This window comes from Humulus lupulus, chromosome 2 (genome assembly GCF_963169125.1).
Source record: "Humulus lupulus chromosome 2, drHumLupu1.1, whole genome shotgun sequence".
NCBI classification, from domain to species: Eukaryota; Viridiplantae; Streptophyta; class Magnoliopsida; order Rosales; family Cannabaceae; genus Humulus; species Humulus lupulus.
In genome coordinates, this window is record NC_084794.1 from 252,981,484 (window position 1) to 253,007,438 (window position 25,955).

Genomic DNA, 25,955 nt, shown 5'->3' on the forward strand with positions numbered 1-25,955 from the left:
GATTTATTGCCTCCATTGTTTGTCCGTGCTCATTTATCGTTATCAGACTACTTGTTGTCAGGATGCCGTCTCTTCTGACCATTACTGTTGTTGTTGGATTGATTGTTGTTGTTGTTCCGACCATTCTGAGGTTGACTCTGTTGTTTATGCTTAGGCTTACTGGCCTCCACTTTACTAACATTCATCTGAAACCTTTCTACTTCTATTGTCGTTTCTAGAACATCGGCATAGGTAGTATTTCCTGGGTTTGCTAGCTTAACCCCTAACTCAATCTTTGGTCGAAGTCCTCTAACAAACTTGATCACCCTTAGAAAGTCAGTTGGAACCATTTCTGGTGCAAACTTGGCTAATCGGTCGAAATGTCGAGCATACTCTGCTACTGATAAGTTCCCTTGCTTCAAACCAGCCAACTCCTCGACCCTTAAAGCGATAACAGCCGAATTGTAGTACTTTTTGTGGAATAGCTCCACAAATCTGGTCCAAGTCATGGTGGCGACATCATGAGTCTGCTGAACTAAGTCCCACCATATTCTAGCATCCTTCTTTAGTAGAGACGAAATGTAGGATATGCGGTCCGCGTTGTCGAGGTTCATGTGCGCTAGGATTGGCTCCACATTTCTGAGCCATTCTTCTGCCTCGAAAAGGTATGTTGTCCCTTCAAAGTTTGGAGCGTGTTTCTTACGAATCTGCTTGTAAATTGGCTCCACGTGCTGAGCTGGGTATGGCGCATAGTTTGCCATTGGCCATCCCCCATAAGGACCTACTTGATGGGGTGCTTGAGCCATTTGCTGAGGTTGCGGTTGCGGCGGAGGCAGAGGCCAATTCTGAGGTTGAGCCTGTTGTCACCGTTGCTGCAGTAATTCCTAAACTTGTTGTCATAGCCTGGCAATTTCTGCAGTGTTGTCAACCGGTGGTGGCGGCAGCGCACTTCGGTTGGCAGTAGAACGCACTACCCTTCTGTGAACTGAAGGGGCTTCATTGCTCTCAAGAGCGACATTGGAGGCATTGGCATTGGTGCGAGCAGACCTTCTGAGCAACGTCTTCAGCGGAGTTCTAATAGTTGAGAAAAACATGTTAGAACTTACCCTAATAGGCTCTAAGGCAAAAACTCAATCTATGCAAACATAACTCAGACCTATTAATTATGACTTTTTATGAAAAGAATTATATAAGCCGTCTTTTAATTAGGGTGTGTTTCTATACTTAGAAAAATAAGCCATCTTTATTATTTTCTAAGTTTGTTTCTAATCATCATACATGACTAAATTCTCAGGCTCGAAACTCGTCGTTGTTCCAAAGTTAACCATATTGAGGGAGGGCTGGGATCAGTAAATTCGTTCCCACTACTATGTCCCCCTAACTCTCAATATAGAGAACTCGGTTCATTGATTTGTATCCACCCTCACCGAACTTGGTCATTATTTATTATGATTGCAAAAGAAAATCAAACTCATACATGTCAACAAAAGAACAATGACATTTATTTAGAAAAAGGCTTTTCACTAATTACAATCATAAATAAAATATAATAAATAAAATACATAAAGAAACTAATCTATTCTAAAAATCAGGATCTTCTACATCTGATCCTTCATCTAACATATCATCATCTATCTTCTCATAGTCATCATTATCTTGAGCCTCAAAATGCCCTCGAGGAAGATTCGTAAATATTCTATGTTTTTGCTCGTTTGTAAATTGAAATTTCATTTTAGAAGTGAACCTAAGTATGAGAAAATAATATCTCATAGCTACCGGTAATTCATCTTCGTCATCTATAGTCTCCCATATATCTTCTAAGGCTACAATTACAGTAGGATAATCTCTAAAAAGTCTAATCACTAAAACATATTGCTCCGTATCTCTCATCATGATTTGCTTTAGTTGCTTGGAGGTGACCTATCTCCCTGTGGAATAAGAGTAGTCTTCAAGTGATTCTTTCTAGCACTCCTATGGTATTTCTTGGCTCTCTAATTCTTTTCAAGGCCTTAATGGCTCGGATATCCTCACAAGTTAATGCTCCATTCATTCTTAACTAAAAACATAAGGCTTAAACGTTAGCTATACATATAAACATAATAACTATAGCATAAATACTCACATTGGCGGTTAGATTCTGAGCTTGAGCGTGTGTATCAAGGAGAACTTCATACGAATGAACCGTTGCTTTGATACCAACTGTAATGACTCAACTAATTCTAAGACCTTGGACCATTAAAACTACTATACATAGACACTAATTTCGAGAAAACATACATAAGAAACATTCACAACTTTATTAAAAACTCTAAAAAAAAATATTGAAATACATAAATGAGCAGTATGGGATCTCATTGTTTTAAAATAAAACATAACTTTTAAACTAAATGAAATTGTTTAAAAAACTAAATGCGGAAAATACATCAAAGAAAACATAATTTAAAATAACGCCGTCCTCGAATCGTCACACAGTCCATCAAATCCCTTCTTCCTCAATACACAAGCCAAGCTACCATGAATCCTTCCACCACCATATCTATTTTCCTGCATCACATAAAAATAAAGGAATGAGCCTAATGCCCAGCAAGGAAAATCTACTAGCACATATAGCATAAAACATAAACATAAGACTATATCAAAAACATATACTATAAAACATATATCACAACTCTAACCCAAGTCCATGGTAAACATTGGGGTTTGCTAGCTAAGAAACTATAAGCCTCAAAATACATTGAGGTTTGCTAGCTAAGAAACTATGAGCCCCAAGAAACATAAAACATTGGGGTTTGCTAGCTAAGCAACTATAAGCCCAAAACATATATTCATATATAGATATATATCATATCATAACATATTTTAGCATAATCATATAATAACATATAAGCATATAAAAACTATCATATTTTCCTTACCAACACCGGGATATTTGAGAACAATGACGGGATTCAGAACACTCCTAAAACAAACAATAAGAATGTGAGTATTTCTAAAGAAAAGAGAGGATAAAGAAGAGAACTAAACCACCAAGAAGAAGCTTACCGAAAAGAAACCTTAGGTTCAAAGAACCTAAATACCTAACCAAGAATTGAAAACAATGAGTTAGGATCTGAATGAAAACTAAAGAAAACTAATGAATTAAACTGAAATGAACTTAAGAATAGGAATACCTTTGGATGTACTAGAACCGAAATACACCTCAATATTGAAAACACACTCTATATCTCACTTCCCAAGTGTTTATAAAGCTTAAGATGATAAAGCTGTTATCCTAACCCAAGTGTTTATCACTCTATAGTAAACCTATCAGCTTGAAGGATCTGAACACAGCTTGAAGAATGAGAAAAATGGCTGAGTACTAGGTCCTATTTATATAGTTCAAGGAGTGAAACTACCTCCTTTTAGCTTGAATAAAATAATGAATATTAATTGAAAAATATTTGAATATTCATTCAATAGATGCTTAAGACTCGGCCAAAAACGTTCAGAGGCTAGTCAAGAGGTTAAGGCTATTTTTAAAATTGAAAAACTGAGCTTTTAAAAATACATAGGTGGGGCTGATATATCGCCCCCTATAGGCGATATATTGCCTCTCCCAGTATTCCCAAGGCTGGTTCGATCGTTCGTGCAAAGTCGACGTGTTTTTCGTATCTCCCGTGTGGCGATATATCGCCCCTATAGCAGCGATATATTGGCATACGTTGAAATATTAGATACGTAATTGCACTTTTTCAGCTTAATTTGAATTGGATAAACAGCTTTGACTGAGTCATAATACGGTTTTAAAGCTGCTGGTAGGTCCTAGAGTTTTTAAATATTTCATTTTAAAAATATTTATCACAAATACTTAATTCCTTAATAAACATGCACACGACAAGTGTCATGATCTTATTAGTTCTATCTAAACCTTGTAGTATAATAAATGACATTCTTATAATCATCTATATTAATTAAACCTTATGTTATAATTAATATTCTTAAACTATATGTTAAACTTATAAAATCTATAAGTGTTGCTACGAGTGTTCAACTAAGTCCCGGCTTGAACCAAAATCCACAGTAACTATCATACTATAACTACTACTAGCTAAGTAAAATTCTGGGACTCTACATCACATCACTAATATCATCCTTTGAATCTGAAAGCACAACCACCTCTGGTATTTGGTTCTCCATATCACTTTCATAATCCATGTAGTTAAACTCTTCTTCATATTCCTCTTCATCAGTTTTATCAAAGTCAGCATCCTGAAATTCCTCTGAATATTGATCAGCATCAAACTCTTCCTGTTCCCCATCCATGGTTGCGTCAACAGGGATACCAAAAATATCTGCAGGGACATCACAATCATCTGGTAGTTCCTCTATAATACATATTTTCAGAGGGGGTAAAGTGGTAGCATGGACATGCTTAACAACTTCTGATTCTTCCTTCCAATTTAAAGGTCAGACTGTTTTAGGAAAAACAAGATATATGTCAATCTTTGTAGCCTGATTCCTCTCAATATCCTCCAAATTTTTTAGGATCTCCTTATCCACTACAACCATGAAGCCCATATTAAGAACCTTTCCTATTGGTTTGTACAGAAAACCCATTGGAAGTTTACGTCCTAAGTCCAAGGCCATTCCATCCAATTCCATCCTAGTGAAGTAATCAATATCCACACAATCAACGTAATCAACTTTACCTCCTTCATATATTCTATTTTTGAATGGAGTAAATCAACTTTCCCCATGGTTTATTGCAATAGTGAAGATGTTAGTATGGCCACTTGTTAAATAAAGAGAACTCTAGTTTAGAATACTGCCCTAGTCAACAGAAATAAAAACTGTTATGTCAACACTTCACACACACACAAACTGAAGCACAATATACTTCACACACTTGAAGAGGAACATAGTCCACCACACGATTGAACCATGAACCACAACAACAAAGATTCCCTCAATAAACAAAGCATATATTTCAGTGGACCCCACTTTGTCAATTGTATGCACATGCTTCTCTACAACAATTGGACCCAAATTTAATAATACCACCTACTGTAAATCAACAAAACTCTCACCCCCCCAAAAATTGAAAATTGATACCCTTCCCTGCCCAAACTGATCTATATAGAGTATCCTTATCATTCTCCCAAAAAAATTGTAAAATCACGTTGAGAAGAAAAGAAACCCAGTCAACAGGATCTGTACAAAAGAAAAGTACTCACCGTAGTGGGGTGGTTGTTCCTCCGGTTGTCGAGTGGTCGGAATTGTGGAGGCGAATCCGTCGTCGTCTCTTCTATGCTCCTATCGCGAAATGGATGACTTCCTTAACTCATTTCTCTCAAGATCCTCCTCTGAACTTTCTGGGTAAAGAATTTTTAGGGATTCATTTGATTGGGTTTCTGATTGGTTAAATTTTGTGTTATATTATGGGTAAGGAATTTATGGAATTTTTTGTTTTAGATTAGTTTTAGAAATGTTATTAAGATATTAAAAAAAATAGTTTTTGTTAATGGTTATTTTTTTGTTTTAGATTAGAAAACATAATATATATTTTTATTTTTTTTAAATTTAATATTTTAACCCAATCGGGTTGTGCCACGTGTACCTTGTATACCCCGAACGGCTTAGGGACCAACGACTGCACCAAAACATTAACGGTAGGCATTAATTCTGCCAAAAATTTTACATAAGCATTTAAGTGCAACAAACTTAACAAATTGTTGAAGGTTTGGTTGAGTTTGAATTGAGAAATATGCAGGGGAGCTGGGTTCATAGGGTCAAGTCGCGACCAAGTTTATGCAAGACGCAGCTTGAACCCATTCCAGAGCCTCCCCTGGTCTCTATCAAGTAAGCGCGCCGCGACCCACAGGGTCAAGTCGCAGCCTGCCCCTTGCACCCCAGACAGAGGCTCTCTGTCTTGGGGGAGTGCCGCAGCCCCTGGGGGCAGATCGTGGCCCACCCATCCTTTTGTGCCAGGTTGGGTTTTAGCTAGCCTTTAAGTGCATGTTTTCATTTCTCAAGGCTCAGGATCAAATCTACTAACCATTTTAGTAGGATTCGAGGTCCCAACAGCGGGGTTTAGACCATGAACCTTTTGTTATTTATTTTTATTGGTGGGATTTCATATTTGGTTATGATTAGGTGACCGCTAAGGGACTTAAGGATTGATCATTGTCAAGGGTCGTTCTTTTATTATTTCACACTCGAACCAGAGGTAAAAAAATTGCACCCAGTATATGACATGCATGGTTATTGATGAGGTATGCAGAGTGCTTTATATATGGACATTGATTGCATTGTAAATGCTTAGCAGCTTTGCTTATTTGTGAATGTTACTTACTTATTAGTCAGAAACGAGATTGGTGTTAGTACTGGTTGTGAAGTCTTGACTTATTAGTCATGATCAACAGTAGTAGTCGTATGGTATTGGCCTAAGAGTCAAGAGCGGCATTAATGTGTTTAACACAGGGGTAAATTATTAGATCTAATAAACATGAGCATTAAATGCTTGACCGGCCCTAAGGTCGAAGAAAACTAAAGCGCTGGTCTAGTCTAAAGGCTAGTTACTTAGAGTCAGGGCCAAAAGGCTCAGGTGACTGACATGTCACATGGCTTAGGGTGCGGAGCCCCAGAGAGTGACTCATTAGTCACCTATCCAGAGTGTCATTTATTAGTCACCTATCCAGAGTGTGATTTATTAGTCACCTATCCAGAGTGTGACTCATTAGTCACCTATCCAGAGTGTGACTCATTAGTCACCTACCCAGGGAGTGACTCATTAGTCACCTATCTGATAAGGGCTGCAAGCCCCAGAATGATTACATGATCATTTATTGATATTGTATACATGCAGTAATAAGTTTTCTTGATGAGCTTTGGCTCATGGGTGCTATGTGGTGCAGGTAAAGGGAAAGAAAAGCTCACCCAATCTTGAGTGTAGAGCTTAGGTGGCGATGTGTACATATGCGGTCGCTTGACCACCACGACCAAGGTGTTTCTCAGGGGAACTAGGGTTTAACCCTATATTTCACCCCTTAGGTCAGCGGGTTGTAACTTTTATACTGTAATGACCATTTTAGATTGTAAATAACTTTGTAAACACTTTTATGGGCCCATGTACAGTTTAATGTTTTAAATAAAATATATCAATTCCTTTTGACCAAGATTTTTTTCACCCTGGCCTATTAATGACACCTAGATGCACGTTTATAACCTAATGACTCGTTTAACGAGTTAAGCACTATTTAAAGTCCACAATAACGGTCTTGGAGTAACCAAGGCGTTACAGTCCTTATCGTTTTAAAGTTTAAGACAACAGTTGACTTAAAGAAGTTTTTTTACCAAAAAAAAATTTAAATAATTATATTGAATGTACAAAATCTATACTAGTAAAAAATTATTTAAAATTTAATACCATGAGAGCAATTCTTCCATCCCTCACTTCAATTTGAAGAACTTAGTCCTTCATCGATTTTGTGCTGTTGGATCCATTTTTTGTATGCTGGACGGTTTGATTTATATTTCTTGATGAGAATGTGGTAAAATACTCATATACCCTTGTTAAACCCTAACAACTGGCTACCGATTTGCCTTTATTTTATTTATTTTTTGTCTCATTTTTCTTCTATTATTTGAGAACTCCAAATAAATGGTCATTCCCACCGATTCCAAAATCACCATTTGGAAGTAAAAAATCAAAAAAATTCTTGATCATCGGTTGATTGGCTTCATTGGTTGGTGTTAGAGGTCGGGTACAGAGGGGTTGAAGATTCTTATGTCATGGGTGTAGCCCTTTTGCTCATCGTCGTGGGTTTTCGGTAGCAAATTTTTTTAACTTTTTTTGAAAAGTACTGATGCCCTTTAAAGATTGAGCAAATATATGAACTTAGATTTGTTAAAAGAATCTATTTTCTTTTACATGTAGGATGTGTGGTATTCCCATAATGATGGATCGATATGGATTAGGCCTACCCATGGAGCCTGGAACTATTGTGTGTATTGAAGTTTGTTCTTCTTGTTACTTATTAGAATTGGGCACTGGGTTTATATGTGCTAGAATTAAATTTTTCCTTATGTGCTTTAGATGGAAGTGAAAATAAATTATTCTGATGTCAAACTTGTAACGTCTCAAATTACCTAATAAGGCTTAGGGTCTTAATTAGGGGGTCAGGATGACAATATATGAACTTATATGCTTATATGAGTTATATTTGTATGTAATTATGTGATTATGTGAGTTATATGATAGTATAATTAGGTATGCATGATTAAGGGTATTAAATATTCACGTGGGCCCATTTCTTATTAGAAGGGCAATTTTCGTAAATCGGCCCGTTGTAGGCATAATTGTATATATGTGCATATATATGATATATGTGAGAGACCACATTATTATGTGAGTTTATTTGGGTTACTCGGCACGAGACGATCCTAGGGAGCAAGTTAGCGGGAAGGTCAACGGGACCTAATACCCAACTCGGGGTGAGTCAAGGAGTATTTTAGGTATCTAACACGTTATTAGGTGATTGGGTAACGGGAATGAATAATTGATGATATTATTAGAGTAAGTGAGATTAGGTGGGAATACCAAGCATTTTGACAATTTTTCCATCGGGGACGTTTTTGGTACCCCGAGCCTCGAGATTAGCTTAAGATTACTCAAGCCTTAAGAAACAAATAAAAACACAAAACACACTCAAGCACTCAGCTCACAACCGACTCTTTCCCTCTCTCTCTCTCTCTCTCTCTCTCTCATTCTCTCTCAATTCTTCTAAGTGAATTTCTTGGGAACAAAGGTTAATTCTTGGCTAAAAGCATGGGGGAATTGAAAGCCTAAACTTGGGATTAGACTACCTACAGTTAGGTGGACTTAAATCATAATTAAGGTAAGCTTTAGACTCTATTTTCCACTAAATTTATGTGTTAGTTTGGCAGTTCTTGAGTCTTGTGGCTCAAGGTTGTGAACTTGAGTTTTGACAGATCTTCAATCAGGTTTTAAGTTGGGTTTTGTTGCTCATATTATGTTGAATTGGTTCTGGGGATTTAATTGTGGTTTTAGAAATGATTTGGGGTGGTTTTGATATAGATTGGCTGAAGAAAAACCAACGAGTTATGGGTTCGTAGGGGCAGGTGTTGCGATATTTTTGCTATGCAAGTGCACACAGTCGCAATTTGTAATAAAATGGTAAAAACCAAGTATCGCCCTCAAGGACCGATTTATCAATTACCAATCAATCAATCTTTTTAATTCTATTTGATTAAACAATTTTTCAGAGATTTCAAACAATGAAGAATACTAACGAAGCACAATGAAAATTTAAACGAAATAACAGAGAAAATGAAATTAGGACAATTATGATCCTCTATTGTCCACCCTTTTATTTCCTAATGCAAGAATTATATCCCCTTCTCCCTATTCAAGAATAAGTTGCAAAAACAATTCATAATCTGGTTAAGATTTACAAAATTCAATCTAAATGACAACTTCCTATATTTCTATGGTAAGTTGAATCATGAAGAAGGCATTAAACACGAAACTCAGAAAAATAGGCAAACAATTTAGATACTTTCGTTCTAAATTGAATTTGCATCCAAACAATCAAAGCATATCAAATTTCACTTTTCAGATTTCAATTTGATTCATGAAATAACAATTAGAGGTGATCAATCAATAATTGCATAAGTAACACAGATTGTAAGGAATTGAAAGAGATGAAGAAGAACATCAATTTTGCATTAAACCATAAAAAGGGTTTCCAAAAGATTCACATAATAGCCCTAAAGAAGAAATTAGCCCATAATATTCATTCTAGCAATAAGAGAATTCAATTACAAACATAAAAATTGAAGAAGAAGATGAAAAACACAGGATTGAATCCTCCAAAATGGTATTCTCACTCCCAGCCGTCGTACCCTACTCAAACCTCTTCCAGTCGCACACTATGTTTCTTCGAAAATCCCTACCAAATTCCAAGTGAAAGGACCAAATTTCCCATCAAAAAATGATCAGATCTGTGAAAATTGCGTCACCAGCGCTGTAGCGCTAAAGTCAGAGACAAAATAGAAGAAATCTGGGCACCAGCGCTGTAGCGCTCTTATCGTAGCGTTGTAGCACTAAAGTCAGAGCCAAATCTTCCTGAAAACTGCGTCCAAGCACCGTAGCGCTGTTGTTGTAGCGCTATAGCGCTAAAGTCAGAAACGTCAACTTTCAGAAATCCTTCCTAGCACTACGGCGCTCCCTTAGTAGCGCTGTAGCGCTACTTACAGAACCCAAAAATCCACAAATCCGTCCCAATTTTGTTCCACTTTCACTCCTTTTTACTATTTGTATCACTTTAGCATTAATCACCCTGAAACAAGAACAAACGGACATAATTCCGAAATAAAATAATCCTAACTAACAAAAAATGCCCTAAAAACCTAGACCATAAACGAGTCTAAAACTTGTTTATCAAACTCCCCCAAACTAAATCTTTACTCGCCCTCGAGTAAATACCAAGTTAAACTAACAAAAAGAAACAAACACAAAACGAACAAGCTAAACCATCATTACCATCTACACTGCTTTGCCAAAACTCATGAAATCTCAATTGCAATAATAATAACCAGAATTTCAGCTCAATTGCCTTAAAGTCCAATTTGTAAAGTTCAATTAGGGAAATCAATAATATATCACGAAAATGACTACAACACTTGGACTCTATCATTTATGCTCAACTCATTCCAGACAATTCCACAAACCAATTTTTCAATATGCTTTCATTACTTAACCTTCTCCACTAATGTCAATAACACGTGTTTTGAAATCAAAAGGACTTTCATGGGTTATAGCGTTAGGCTTAGGCAAGGGTAGATGAAATTGTCATTTAGGCTCAACATTACCATAAGCATATAAACTTTACACCCAATCTTGATATTCACAACACAATTTAACACAACCCAAAGATCCTCTTTATTTCCAAAGATTGAGAAATTTAAACACTAGAGAGTAGGTTTTTTTTTTTTTTTTTTATATATACTACCTTTCCCCCAAACTTGTGCATTTTAATGGGGACATCAAAAGAAAAGTAGTTTCTCTCAAATCTCTTTTATTTATTTATTATTTTTTTTTTATTTCTCAATCTTTTCTTGAATTTTTTTTCTATTGCCAACACCAATACACAAGAGTAACACCCATTATAAATCAATCCCATTTTATATTTTATAAGCTCATGGTACAAATCTAGGAACGGAAAAATAATAAGGTATTCAGTTAAGCTCAAAACAAGTGTTTAACAATAAAAGGTGGACTTTTAGGCTCAAAGAGGGTATCTAGGGAAAATTAAATCAAGGTTGGCTTGAAAAGCACAATCGATCCAATAAAATTGCCTAAATCACTTTTCAAAACACATGTCATCAAGGATTTCGCCTTAAAGGCCAAATAATGCAAGTTCTATCAAATTCAAATTGTCATACCACCAATCCTAGTCAAACATATATAATAAAATCCAAAGTGTTGCATTTTCAAAACATATTAAAAATTTCCCACAAAACCTTTAAATTAAACTCTAAAACAATTGAACCAAGCACAAAGTTGAATTCAATTTCCTTTTCACGAGCAAAGACAAAGCAACAGCAGACAAGAATGATGGCTTAACAGTTACACTAAACAACCACAGAAAATAACACAAGAGACTGAAAGCTAAACTAAACAACGCACAAAATAAAAATAAAACAAAAGAAGCTCCCCCCCCAAATTGAAGATGCACATTGTCCCCAATGTGATAAAGAAAGGAACAGAGGAAGAGAACTTACCTGACCAGCCACATCAGTATGGCAGTGGTGGTGGTTGGAACGAAGGACCTTCAAAAGGCTGAGACTGTGGAGGTTGAGGTTCAGGAAAACCAGCAAATGACGGGGGTGGAGGCGGAGGGTAAAATGGAGAGTACAGTGGATAGGGCGGTGGTGGAGCAAAATAAGTGCGATCTGATTCATCTAACGACCAGCGGCTCACCAAATTGTTTAACTGAGCCACATGATTCACTTCATAATCATATCGCTGGCCCAAATACTGATTCACCATATGATGTTGTTGAACCACATATTGATTTTGTTGGATTAGATAATCCAACTTGTCATTAACTTGCTGCAGACTTGAATTACTACTGCCACCCAACAATACTGGTTCAACTTCTTCCTCCACATCAGTTTCCACACGGCGCTTTCCCTTTTTTCTTGCCTGCGGCACATACAGAGCTAGCTCAGGATAATCATTCATCAAATTGATGGACAACGGTTGTTGCAGCATCTGATAAATATCAGTAACAAATTCTAGGACACCAGCCTTACAGCACAACATCGTGATGATAGATCCATGGGCCAAACCTCCAGTGGTGTGCCCCTTTTCAATAAAATTAATGCTGGCCTTGATCCAAATACCCGGATTAACACTCATGCCCATCATCAATGCGTACATCAATAAGACTCGATCTTTAGTCATATCAGACACATGACTAACCGGCATAAATCGAGCACACACAAAGAACGCCCAAAATCTCACCTCAATGTTAAGCTGGCACGATACTATACTCTTAGGTAGACTGCCGGATAAATTCCAGGGAGCACTTTCAAAGCATAATTTCTCAGCTACAGCCGCAAAAAATCTATAGATCCATTCAAGAACTGAGCATATTCCTCCTCCTCTTGTTTTATGTGCGGGGCTTTGAACACCTTATTAATAGCTTCAGCAGTGAAAGGCACACGTTTACCTCGAACAAAGACTGTATCATTGTGTTTATCTCTTAAGTTCGTATAAAACTCATATACCAATGATACATTAGCCTGTGCCAATTTAGTCACAAAATATCCCCATTTCCTATTCATAAGATTTTCCCAAACCCGTTCAAAAATCTGATGAGCAAAAGGTTCAGACTCATATTCCACTTCATGCTCAGGAATCAAAGGCTTTCTAACAAATTTCTCATAGCGCTCCTGAGCCTGAAAATTGATAAACCTAGTCTCATCGTACTCATGCTTAGAACTATCCTCCCTTGGTTGAGACACAGATGCTTGTCCCTTACCTTTATCCTTATTTCTACCCGCTCTACTCTTAGGAGCCATTATCCACACTCTCACCAACCCATAAAACAGAATTTTGACAGTACCTCCCCTACAAATGAACCCTTTTCCTCTTCACAAACAGTTACAATATTCAATCTTTCAAACAAATCAACTAAAATCCCCAAACCCAAGCCACAGATAGGATCCACCCTCAACAATCATTCAAAGCAATTCAATCCCAAATACCACAAAAATCTGAGGAGAAAAGGGAAAGGAACCACTTACCAAACCTTGCAATGGACTCCTTTATGCTTGAATTAGAACAGCCCCTTGAAAATTTCCATCTTCATCAAGAAATTAAATCAATGAATTTCTAGGGTTTCAAAACAGATTTGGGGGAGTTTGAAATGGGTAGGAGAAGAAAGCAAAGAAAAGAGAGGAATAGAAGAAGAAATGAATGAGAAAGGGAGAATGTGTGGTGAGATTTCTGGGAAAGGGGCTGCAAGGGAAGATATATGGGGGTTGTGGAGTGGATGGAGGAGAGAAAATGGAGATGAGAAAAAAAACTGTAGAGGAAATGAGGGGGAAAATCGCACCCCCTCTGTTTTTAAATTTTTTTCTGGACAGAGCGCTGTAGCGCTACAGCGCTAATACGCGATCTGGGATCTGGCTCTCTGGAACCAGCGCTGGTATAACAGTGCTGTAGCGCTAATTGGCCCCCGAATTTCTTTTTCTTCTCTGAGAAGAGCGCCATAGCGCTATGGCACCTCCAATCACCACATTTTTATTTTTATTTTTATTTTTTTATTTTTATTTTTCACAATTTTCACGGTTCAAACAATACATTAAAAGAAAAATAACAACTAAAAAAAATTTCCTTCATTGTTCAAAACCAAATAAAATAAAATAAAATGAATTTACAATTAAGAACTGCCTCCTCAAAGCGCTGTCGTTAAAGTCATTTAGCCGGACGCTGGACCCCTCTTCAAAGAGGCTTCAGAAGGAGGATAGACTTTGCTTGATCAAAAGTACCACCCAAGTAGGGTTTCAATCTCTGGCCATTGACTTTAAAGGAATCACCTGAGTTGCCCAGAACTTCTACAGAACCATATGGAAAGACTTGAACAACAGTGAATGGTCCTGACCATCTTGACTTCAATTTGCCAGGAAAAAGTCTCAATCTTGAATTAAAAAGAAGTACCTTCTGCCCTGGTTGGAACTCTTTCCTGACTAAGTTCTTGTCATGCCAAGCCTTTGTTCTCTCCTTATAAATCTTGGCATTTTCATAAGCCTCATTTCTGAACTCATCAAGTTCATTCAGTTGCAACGACCTTCATTCACTGTCTACACTCCAATCAAAATTTAATTTTTTCATAGCCCAGAATGCCCTGTGCTCCAACTCAACTGGTAAATGACACGCTTTACCAAACACCAACCTGTAAGGATACATACCTATTGGTGTTTTTAATGCAGTTCTGTAAGCCCAAATCGCATCATCTAACTTCTTCGACCAATTTTTCCTCGAACTGTCAACGGTTTTCTCAAGGATGCTTTTGATTTCTCTGTTTGAAATTTCAGCTTGCCCATTTAATTGAGGATGGTAAGGCAAAGCTTTTCAATGATATACTCCATAATGAGCCAGCAATGGATCAAGTTGCTTATTCACAAAGTGTTTCCCTTCATCACTAATAAGAGCTCGGGGAGTGCCAAATCTAGTAAAAATATGTTTATGTAGAAAATTAAGCACAGTTTTACCGCCATTGGCTCTAGTTGCTGCAGCCTCCACCCATTTGGATACATAATCTACTGCCAATAGAATATATTCATTGTTGTAAGATGGTGGAAAGGGCCCCATGAAATCAATGCCCCATACATCAAACAGTTCCACTTCAAGAATTCCCTGTACAGGCATTTCATTTCTCCTCGAGATATTACCAGTTCGCTGACATCTATCACAAGCCTTGACAAAAACATTGGCATCCTTGAATAATGAAGGCCAATAGAAACCACTTTGTAATACTTTGGCTGCCGTTCTTGATGCTCCAAAGTGCCCACCACATTGTTGAGTGTGACAATGGTTGAGAATTGACTGCATCTCTTCTTCAGGAACACATCTTCTGATAATCTGATCAACACAATGCCTATAGAGAATAGGCTCCTTCCAATAGTAATGTTTCACCTCAGAAAATAATTTCTTTAATTGCTGCTTCGACATTTCAGGAGGCACAATCTTGGCAACCAAGAAGTTCCCTATGTCAGCAAACTAAGGGACAGCTAAATTCTCACTTACCCCAAACAACTGCTCATCAGGAAAGTGATCATTGATTTGCACTGCTTTCTTATTTTCAGTCTCCTCCACCTCAAGTCTAGAAAGGTGATCAGCCACCACATTCTCGCTGCCCTTCTTGTCATGAATTTCCATGTCAAATTCTTGAAGTAAAAGAATCCATCTAATCAGGCGGGGCTTGGCATCTTTCTTTAACATCAAGTATTTAATGGCAGAGTGATCAGTGTAGACAATCACTTTGTTACCAATTAGGTAGGGTCTAAATTTATCACAAGCAAACACAATAGCTAGCAACTCTTTTTCTGTAGTAGCATAATTCAGCTGAGCCTCATTTAGAGTCCGACTAGCATAATAAATAGACATGAATACCTTGTCAATTCGCTATCCCAAAACTGCCCCCACTGCATAGTCACTGGCATCACACATCAACTCAAAAGGCAATTCCCAATTCGGAGCTATCATAATTGGAGCAAAAATAAGCTTTTCTTTCAAGAAATTGAAAGCCCTCAAACATTCATCATTAAAATCAAAGACAACTCCATTCATAAGCAGATTCGAGAGAGGCTTGGACACTTTAGAGAAATCCCTTATGAATCTTCGATAGAACCCAGCATGACCAAGAAAACTTCTAACACCTTTGACTGAAACTGTGGAGGCAGCTTTTCAATGGAAGAAATTTTTGCTCTGTCTACCTCAATTCCCTCACTTGAAATTTTATGGCCAAGAACAATCCCCTCTTTCACCATAAAATGGCATTTCTCCCAATTCAACACCAGATTTGCCTTCTCACAACGGTTCAACACATTCTCCAAGTTACCCAAACAGAGGTCAAATGATGAGCCAAAAACAGAGAAATCATCCATGAATATCTCAATACACCGTTCTACCATATCTGAAAATATGGCCATCATGCACCGTTGAAATGTGGCAGGGGCATTACATAGTCCAAATGGCATTCTCCTGAAAGCAAATGTGCCATAAGGACATGTAAAAGTTGTTTTCTCTTGATCCTCTGGTGCAATAGCGATCTGATGATACCCTGAATACCCATCCAAGAAACAGTAGTAGCTATGGCCTGCCAATCTGTCAAGCATCTGATCAAGGAAAGGCAAAGGAAAATGATCCTTCCTTGTTGCCTTATTGAGCTTGCGGTAGTCTATACAAATCCGCCACCCCGTTACAGTTCTTGTTGGGATGAGTTCATTGTTCTCATTTTTCACCACTGTCATACCACCCTTTTTAGGTACCACTTGCACAGGGCTCACCCATGCGCTATCAGAAATTGGGTAGATCACCCCAACATCCAACCATTTAAGAATTTGCTCCAGTATGACTTCCTTAATGGCTGGATTGAGTCTTCTCTGGGCCTCTATGGATGGCTTGCTATCCTCCTCAAATAAGATTTTATGCATTACTGTCGATGGGCTTATTCCTCTAATATCCGCCAAGGTCCACCCAATGGCCAATTTATGCTCCCTTAAAACCCTCAACAGTTTCTCCAATTCTATCTTTGACAGGTCAGCTGACATAATGACAGGTAAAGTTTCATTCTCTCCCAAATAAGCATATCGCAAGTGACCTGGGAGGACCTTCAATTCCAGCTGTGGTGGCTGCTGAATGGATGTTAGCGGTTTATCAGGCGCATCTGCTAATTCTTGAAACTTCTTCCAGTATGGCAAGAAAGAGTTGATCCAGTTACACAATCTCTGATCTCAGCATCATCATCATCATCGACCTCATCGCCTAATAATACTGCCTCTAAGGCATCACTACTCATCCTTCTCTTGGAGACTGCCTTCTCTATCACATCTACACTACAGCAACTGTCACTAGCCACCGGATACTTCATGGACTTGAAGACATTAAAGACCACCTCATCTCCTTGAACTCTAAGCTTAAGCTCTCCTTTGTGAACATCAATAAGAGCTTGGCCTGTGGCTAGAAATGGCCTACCGAGAATAATTGACACATCTGTATCCTCCTCCATGTTCAGAACGATAAAGTCAGCTGGAAATATGAACTTATCCACCTTCACAAGAACATCTTCAATAATACCCCGTGGATGTGTCAACGATCGGTCTGCAAGCTGTAAAGTGACAGTTGTTGGTTTTGCCTCCCCCAAAACAAGTCTTCTAAACACAAATAAGGGCATCAGATTAATACTCGCCCCCAGATCACATAAAGCATGTTTGCATTCAAATTTTCCAATGGTGCAAGGTATGGTGAAGCTCCCCAGATCTCTTTGCTTTTGGGGTAGCTTTCTCTGTAATATCGCGCTGCACTCTTCAGTGAGTGCTACAGTCTCATAGTCCTCCATCCTCCTTTTCTTTGACAGAATCTCCTTCATGAATTTCACATAGCTGGGCATCTGCTCCAAGGCCTCAGCAAAAGGAATGTTTATGTGCAGCTTTTTAAACACATCTAAAAACTTAGAAAACTGTTTATCTAGTGTAGTCTTTCTAAGCCTTTGAGGGTATGGAACTCGAACTGGCTGCTCAATAACAACTGGCGGACTCTTTTCTGGAAGCTAGTGGTCTTCAGTAACCCTTTCTGAATCAGACTGTTCACCCATCTCTTTATTCTGAACCACTGCCTGTGGAGGTCTAGGCTGCTCAGTCTGCTTCCCACTCCTCAGAGTAATTGCCTGAACTTGCTCCTTAGGGTTGACTTTAGTATTACTGGGCAAATTTCCCTGCGGTCTGTTATTGAGCATATTGGCCAACTGCCCAACTTGTGTTTCCAGGTTTCTGATAGAAGATCTAGTCTCTGTCATAAACTGAGTTTGAGTATTGGTGAGAGTCAACAATGCAACTTGCAGTTCATTAGGCCTCTCAGGTTGAGCTTGATTCATTGATTGTTGAGGCCTAGGCTGTTGTGAAGAAGAGGCTTGATGCATAGGTGGTTGAGGCATATTATTCTGAAATTGGCCCTGAAACTGAGGTTGCTGGCCCTGATTATTCTTCCAAGAAAAATTGGGGTGATTTCGCCACCCAGGATTGTAGGTATTGGAGAATGGATTATTGAGTGGTCTTTGAAAGTTTCCCACCGCTTGAACTTGAACGTGATCTATCGGAGTGTTATTGTTCATATTGATAGGGCACTGATCGAAAGAGAGAGAGACACCACAAATTTCACACCTAACTTCCATTTGAACCGCATTAGCAGATAAAGTGCTCTGTTGTAACTGTTTTGTCAAGGAGGCTACTTGTGTTGTTAGAGCAGTGATTGCATCCAGCTCATGCACCCCAGCTACCTTTCTGACTCCTGATGATCTTTCCTCAGACCACTGATGATTGTTTGTGGCCATGTCCTTCAGCAGCTCATAAGCACTAGTTGCACTCTTGCTCATAAAAGTACCACCCGTTGTAGCATCAATAATGGTTCTGGTTGTAGGACATAAACCATTGTAAAAATTCTGTACTAACATCCACTGTTCAATGCCATGATGAGGACATCTTCTCAAGAGTTCCTTGAACTGTTCCCAAGCTTCATACAAAGACTCTCCATCATTCTGGAAAAAATTATTGATCTCTCCCCTCAATTTAGCAGCTTTGGACGGAGGGAAGAATTTTGACAAAAACTTCTGAGCTAGATCTTGCCAGGTGACAATAGAGTTTGGTTGTAGCGAGTTCAGCCAACTTTTAGCTCTATCCCTCAGAGAAAATGGGAAAAGGCTCAGTTTAATTGCAACAAAAACTTGTTGCGATATTTTTGCTATGCAAGTGCACACAGCTCCAAAAAATTAGACAAATGGGTGTGAGGATCTTCAGAAGGCAACCCATTAAATTGAACAGAGGATTGCACCATTTGTAGAATAGCTGGCTTGATTTCAAAATTGTTAGCTTCTACAGCTGGTGGGCATATACTATTTTGTACTCCTGTCAGAGTGGGCAGTACATATCTCTCAGGCTCCTCTCAGCATTGTTCTGAGCCTGACCCCCTTGTACAATTCCAGGAATTAAAGCATTCCTGCCATCCCCTTGATTCTGTGCCATCTTCACAGAATTATGGGCCTCCCTCTTGTTCTTTCTGTTTTGCTTGCAAGACTTTTCAATCTCAGGATTCAAAGTTTGTCTACTCCTCTTCTGCTACGCATATAACACAGTTCACCTGAGATAGAGAAATTAAGCAACTAAACAGATTAGAAACAAGAGAAATTAAAATCAAATTAGAATAAAAATTAATTAGACTGATATTGATAATTATTTTCAGTCCACGGCAACGGCGCCAAAAACTTGTTGCGATATTTTTGCTATGCAAGTGCACACAGTCGCAATTTGTAATAAAATGGTAAAAACCAAGTATCGCCCTCAAGGACCGATTTATCAATTACCAATCAATCAATCTTTTTAATTCTATTTGATTAAACAATTTTTCAGAGATTTCAAACAATGAATAATACTAACGAAGCACAATGAAAATTTAAACGAAATAACAGAGAAAATGAAATTAGGACAATTATGATCCTCTATTGTCCACCCTTTTATTTCCTAATGCAAGAATTATATCCCCTTCTCCCTATTCAAGAATAAGTTGCAAAAACAATTCATAATCTGGTTAAGATTTACAAAATTCAATCTAAATGACAACTTCCTATATTTCTATGGTAAGTTGAATCATGAAGAAGGCATTAAACACGCAACTCAGAAAAATAGGCAAACAATTTAGATACTTTCGTTCTAAATTGAATTTGCATCCAAACAATCAAAGCATATCAAATTTCACTTTTCAGATTTCAATTTGATTCATGAAATAACAATTAGAGGTGATCAATCAATAATTGCATAAGTAACACAGATTGTAAGGAATTGAAAGAGATGAAGAAGAACATCAATTTTGCATTAAACCATAAAAAGGGTTTCCAAAAGATTCACATAATAGCCCTAAAGAAGAAATTAGCCCATAATATTCATTCTAGCAATAAGAGAATTCAATTACAAACATAAAAATTGAAGAAGAAGAAGATGAAAAACACAGGATTGAATCCTCCAAAATGGTATTCTAACTTTTAGCCGTCGTACCCTACTCAAACCTCTTCCAGTCGCACACTATGTTTCTCCGAAAATCCCTACCAAATTCCAAGTGAAAGGACCAAATTGCCCATCAAAAAATGATCAGATCTGTAAAAATCGCGTCACCAGCGCTATAGCGCTGGTATTGTAGCGCTGTAGTGCTAAAGTCAGAGACAAAATAGAAGAAATCTGGGCACCAACGCTGTAGCGCTCTTATCGTAGCGCTGTAGCGCTAAAGTTAGAGCCAAATCTTCCTGAAAACTGCGTCCAAGCGCCGTAGCGCTGTTGTTGTAGTGCTATAGCGCTAAAGTCAGAAACGTCAACTTTCAGAAATCCTTCCTAGCGCTACGGCGCTCCCTTAGTAGCGCTGTAGCGCTACTTACAGAACCCAAAAATCCACAAATCCGTCCCAATTTTGTTCCACATTCACTCCTTTTCACTATTTGTATCACTTTAGCATTAATTACCCTGAAACAAGAACAAACGAACATAATTCCGAAATAAAATAATCCTAACTAACGAAAAATACCCTAATAACCTAGACCATAAACGAGTCTAAAACTCGTTAATCAGCAGGCCACAACCCTGTTCTTAGGGTGCCACGACCCTCTTGAACTCAAAGGATGGAGGAGGTGTCTGACGCGAGTATGCGCTGTGGCGCCTGTTAGGCTGCGCCACGACGCATGTCCAGTTGGAAGAGAGGCTGGGGCCTCTAACATGGGTGGTTCATGGCTCAGATGCTTGGGGTCGCGACACGTAAGGGGTTTTGAGCCGCGGATAGGTTTTCTAGTGCGTGAATTCAACCCTAAGGGCTCGGGATTGATCCTACTACCCAGTTTAGTAGAATTCGACATCCTGGAGGCTAGGACTCAGTCCGGAAGCCTTTATTTGCTCGTTATTGGTGGGATCGTGTATTATGGTTGTGACTAGGTTATCGCTAAGGGCTCAAAACTGGGATCATGCTCGAGGGTCGTTCTTATTATTACGCTATACTCGGACCTGGGGTATGAAAATTGCACCCGATGTGTGATATTTGTGATTAGGGCTTTGCGCAATTGTTGATTATAATTATGGATAGGGCCTAGGCCCCTAAAAATGTACGTGTTTGAGTTATGCCTGTGCTTGTTGATTAAACATACTTGAGTATTTCGTCTCTAGCTAGTGTTACATGATTGTTCGCATGGTTTACCTAGCTAGGGCTTGGCCCCATTAAGGAGCATGGTTATTACTTTGTTCGTATTTAATTGATGGTGTTGACCCACGATTTGGCCAACTGACACGGAGTCAGAATATGCTTGATATGAATGAATGCGTAGAGAAAAACGTAATGACAAAAGTAAATAAGACACAGTATTTTATAGTGGTTCGGCCCCAAGATCTGGTAATGACCTACGTCCACTTAGACTGATATTGATCTAAGAATCAAAGGAGTGATCAAAGAACAAGGGTTCAATGAGTTTCACTTACCTCTGAAGAATAATACAATATTGCTAGGAGAGTTACTATAGTCTCTAATGATTCAAAAGCCAAACGTCCCTTCCTTGAGCTATCTTTTGCTATTTATAGGCTCAAGGGGGATTACAAAAGATTGTTACAGATATTCTCTCCTGAATAATCGGGTATCCAGGAGATTGTGTGAGATAAATTCGGGATTCGCAAAGATCTTCCCATAAATGTTGCTTTGTATGCGGAACTATCGACCAGACTGGTCACAGGTAAGACTGGGCTGCACTGCTTCTAATGTGTCTTCTGGTCGATACTCTAGCAGAACGTCTCCAGGTGTCAGCCACGTGTCCTGGGATCACTTGCCATGTCATCAATGCTAATTTTTTGGATAACATTTGCCCCCCAAGTTTATTTATCATGAGCAGTAAAATAAACTTTTGGACGAACGACTCTTTGGTAACCCCGCCTGACGTGTCAGAACCCTTCGTGTGTTCTTGGAAAACGTAACCTACCTCTGTCTAATCACGTCCTTTCGGTTCCCCAGAAATGATTTCGACGGCCATCCCGCTTCCCCATACTTTGAAGAAGGGAAACTAATGATTACACTTTTTAATGCTAGAGACAAACTTATATAAGACCTTCGAAGTCTTTACTTTCTTTTTACGTACACCATCGTCTTCACAAGAAAACCTAAAAACCAGAGCTTCTGCCGTTCCTGAAGACCATTTCCTCTGCATTTTCAAGACCCCGTTCGAGAGTTTCTTGATTTCCGAAGGCCCTTTTTCCACCTCCACAATCATTCTCTTGGTAAGTTTTTGAATTCCCATGCTTCAGATTTTTGTGGTGCATGTTTCTAAATGTAGACCGTTTGAGATTATCTGTTTCTGATTTGAGATGCTTATGAATAGGATGTTTTGTAGGCAAAAAGAGTTACAAGTTAGTTTGATTAGTCAGGATCATATGTTTAGGACGTAAGATCGAAGTAAAAATTCGATCTTTAGGCTAGTTGAAAAATAGGTTTTTCCCGCCCTAAGGGGAGTTGAAAAAGATTTCTTGAAAAACATTTTGCTTTCACCCTTTAATCCGTCTTTTCAAACTGTTCGTATGGAAAACTTTAGCTTCTTGTTAGAATGTTGTTGTATAAAAGCTTAACTTTTGTACACGACCAGCGTTATTCTAAAAAGCTTTTGAAAATTCTCTATCCTCACCTCCCCATTCTTCTGTTTGCAGACATTAATGCCAGATTTGTGGGGAGGTGAGAGGCCCATTGATGACAACCTTCTCGCCCAGCTACTCGAGGGAGAAGAATAACCGGCCGACCGTGTCCATGAGATCCCTTTCTCGCGCTCCTCTTCCAGACCACACCCTTCTCCTCCAATGGCCCGCTCCAAATCTTTAGGCAAGAAAAGGCCTGAGTCCGAAAACAGCCCAAATTCTCCTGCTCAGCCTGACTCGCAGGCTAGGGCTCCCTCGACCAGCGGTCGAGAAAATCTTGTTCCTGACCCTAATATCCAGACTAGGGCCCGCCCTCGCCATCAGAATCTGCCTGATGTCGAGTGGTATACTTCCCTGGCTAGCTCAGTGACCCTGCGGATGGTTGCCAACTGCTTCAGGAAATTCCCTCTCACAGGGGTTTCCATTATACGTCCTGCTGCGGACCAGAGGGCTAACCTCCCCGGAGGTGCAAACAGCGCCTGGTCCCGGTATCACATTGAGGCGGGAGCTTATCTCCCTCTTCATCCCTTTTATGAGGGGGTGGCCAATTATTTTGGTGTCGCCCCCTTCCAAATCACTCCAAACGAATATAGAATGTTGGCCGCACTCTATATCCTGTATAAACTTAAGAAATGGCTAGAGCCTACGCCTCATGAGATCAACTACCTTTTTGACCTCAAATCCAACCCGCAACAACACGGAACGGGTTTCTTCCATTTCTGTCACCAGGAGACCAACCGAACATTCCTGAGTGACACCACGCACATCTCAAATGTGGGGCAGTATAGTAAGGAGTACTTCCTTACCCTGGATATAACCAGCAACAACCTGGCCTTCACTCGAGGAGGTAAGTGCCTGTCTTCGATTGGTCGATACTTTTCATTGAGGTGTTCCCTTTCATTTTTCTCAAACTGTAATCTGTTTTTTAGGCCCATGGTTACGTCCGACCCCAACACCAGACATGGTATTGAGGTCCAATACTTTGGCCAGGATGTCCGACGCAGCAAAAAGCGTCAAGCCCCTGGTAACTGAAGAAAACTTGAGGTTGTCTGGCCTCCTGGCTCCTCGCCATGAAACTAGAGGGTCCGTGGTGGACGAAGCCACTGCCGAGGGGGTTCTCGAGCAGCAACCTCCTGTGCCTCCTCGAAGGAGGATGCCAACGGGGGTTACTATTAGGGAGCCCATGGGCAATCCTTCCGCAGAAAGGCCTTCTGCTCCCCAAGGCAAGGGGAAACAAAAGGCCAAAGAGCCAGTTGTGGACTTGGGAGAGTCTTCTGATGAGAATGGTAACACTATTTTACTTTTAAATGGTTTGCCAATTCCCTGTCATTTGTTCGACGGGGAAGGCAACTTTACATATACCCAAAAATTAGGGCCAGACTTATTCATGCCAGATAATGAGTATATGACTAATAGAGGCAATAGTGTAGTGACCAATAGTTGTAGCTCAGGTATTCACTTTGTTACCTCTTTTCTGTTGTACAATAAATTTTCATTTGCCTCTTGCCTTATCATTTGATTGTGTTTACTTGTATGCAGACATGGCCACTCCCAACATCTTTGACATGTACCAGGCCGAGGAGGAAGAGGAAGTTCCCCAACTCCGGCAAAAGTCATCAAGGAGGCACACCGGCAATACCAGCCAGGGGCCCACCAAAAAGAGTCGAACCGAAGATCCTCCAAGGGACGCACCTACTGGGCAAACTTCCGCCCATCCTCCAAATCCTACGGAGAAACAGACTCCTTCTGCCACGCCCAAACCTCTGGCTACGCCTACCGGAGAGCAAATTACTCGGGAAGAAGCTCTCGGTGCCAAAATCTTGAGCTGCACTCTGCGATCAGCCAGGGATCGCCTTGAACGCATCGGTAAAAGCAACCGTGTCAAGGATGCAATGGTTGAGGCTGAAAACATGTCGGTCGACCTGATCCTGAACAGGGCCCTGAATGAAATTTCCAGCGTACGTACTTCTTTGTTTCTCAAGCCTTAGTCTTTTAGTCTTCACGACAGGTTCTAACTCCTTCTTATTTTATTTACAGGCCTTGCTGTCTGCTATTACTACTCGTACCCGTGCCCAGGCTTCCATCGAGCAGGCTAAGGCAAAGGCCATTGAGAGGCATCAGGTGAAGGCAGCCGAGGAGCTTTCGGCAGGAGAGGCTAGGCACGCCAAAGAGTTGGAGGCAATGGCTCGAGAGAGGGACGCTGCGGTGACTAAGCTGTCAGAGGCTGAAGCTGCAAAGGAAGCTGCAATAAAGTCGAGGCAGCAGTATCGAGATTCCAGCGCGACCCATCTTCGCGAAATCAAAAGGTTGGAAGAGATGCACAAGTCCAAGGATGAGGCCATTGCCACTCTTGAAGGCAAAGTGAAGCAGCTGGAGCTTGACAACTCCAAAAATCTGGAGAGGTATAAGAGGATGACGCTCCGATGTTTCTACAACTTCTGGAAACACAATCAGGGTGCCAACTTCAGCTATCTTTCTGAAGACGTTAGGAATGCTGAGCTGACGCGTTGTGCTGCCCAACTAGTCGAAGAGGAGGCAAGAGCGAGGATCCCTGCTTCCCCAAGCCTGGCTGGTGCTGAAGAAGAAGTTGTTGCTGAGGATGCTATCACCCAAAATGCTGCCCAGGATCTTCCAGCCCCAAATGCCTCTTGAACTCTTTCATTTTTTTTCTTTCCTTTTGGCTACACGACCCACGGGTCGTGATGTAAAGAAAATATTTTTGTTTTAAACTTTGCTGCACGGGCAGTAAATATTTTTTTTCTTTTACTTGAATAATTACATCCAAGCCGTGATGCTTGCGGTGTAAAATATTGCATGATGCTATAATATTTTCATTTATTATAACACTTGTCCGTATGATCGAACTTAGCATAGTACTTTGGCATGATTTAACAAAACATAATTTTTGAAAAATACTCTAAGTACTCTAGCATGCTTTCACTCATTCACTCATTTTGTTTATGTGTTTACATACCTCGCGGGTATGC

General features: G+C 39.6%; 1 non-coding gene across 1 annotated transcript; it reads left to right on the top strand.

Moving 5' to 3' along the window:
• The first annotated feature begins 18,732 nt into the window (after nucleotides 1-18,732).
• Nucleotides 18,733-18,839, top strand: LOC133820470 (small nucleolar RNA R71). The gene has a single exon (XR_009886878.1). It is a non-coding gene; the product is annotated as a small nucleolar RNA R71 (small nucleolar RNA).
• The last annotated feature ends 7,116 nt before the right edge of the window (nucleotides 18,840-25,955 follow it).